This window comes from Bison bison, unplaced genomic scaffold, assembly GCF_000754665.1.
Source record: "Bison bison bison isolate TAMUID 2011002044 unplaced genomic scaffold, Bison_UMD1.0 scf7180017864270, whole genome shotgun sequence".
Lineage (NCBI taxonomy): Eukaryota > Metazoa > Chordata > Mammalia > Artiodactyla > Bovidae > Bison > Bison bison.
In genome coordinates, this window is record NW_011494842.1 from 1,149,126 (window position 1) to 1,150,304 (window position 1,179).

Sequence of the window (1,179 nt, forward strand, 5' to 3'; positions counted from 1 at the left end):
TTTGACAACAGCCGGCTCCCCGTCCCGTCCGTCTCCTGGGTTGCTCTCCACACCCTCATGGCCCAAGCATCTTCACCACCAGCCAGAGCTTCAGGGCCACTCACAGCCTGCAGAGATGGCATTCAACAGCCCCTGATCTAAATCCAGATCTAAGTGGAATTTTCACTTCTTTCAGTAAAATCATATACTATTCCTACACTTTGAAATATGACATATAACTCAAAAACTTCAGGCATAAAGCATTAAGCTCTACAGCCACTCCTCCTGAGCTCTTTTAACTTCTCAAGCCTCAATTTCCCACTTGGAGAATGAGGGTGACATAATTTCCCAAAAGGCACAGGACCTGTAAAGTCAGGCTGGTTAACTAAAATACCTGTTGGAGGGCATCATTTATGAATTATGATCACTGCTAAAATAGTAACAATCATGAGCACAGTGCTTGGAGCCACTGACAAATGGAAAAATCAGAGGCCATTTGCACTGGTCACGAAAACCCGTAGAGAAAGACATCACCTTTTTAGGAGGAAGCAAAAAAGCAGGTCTAGTTTCGTGCTAACCCATTAGAAACAACTGGAGTTTCTTCAGTGATTTGTCAGATGCCATCAAACATTTGAAAGCGCTTTAAACACCGTGGACACCAGTTCACATGGCAGGTCATGAAGCACTGAGCAGAATTCTGTTTTCGATTTCATGTGGAGAAAGTTTTTGCCGAAACGTACATTGGAGGGACAGTAAACCCAGACCTCTCGGTACAGTCTGTAATTTTCAGTATGCCTAGAACACTGCTTTATTAGCCACCTGTAACATGAAATTAAATGACAGTATTAATTAACACGTGAATGTCTCATTTTCTTTTAAACTTGATCTTCGGGGCCTTATTCTAGTTTCTAACAGCGCAGTGCTCTCTTCCGTGACCCATGTGCCTTCATAAACTCTATTTTTACTTAACCTTCCAAAGCACTTCCTTAACTTTGTCAGCATCACTTTTTTTTAAAAAGAAAGAAGCAAAGCTCATCAGTCTAAAACTAGAAAAGTCCTTAAAATGAACAACTGAACACACATTTATCAGTCTCAGCTCAAGGGTTAATTCAGCAAGTGATTAACCACGTGTACACGGTAATCAGAATTCACTTCACATTAAGGAAGCCCTGCTGCTGCTGCTGCTAAGTCGCTTCAGTC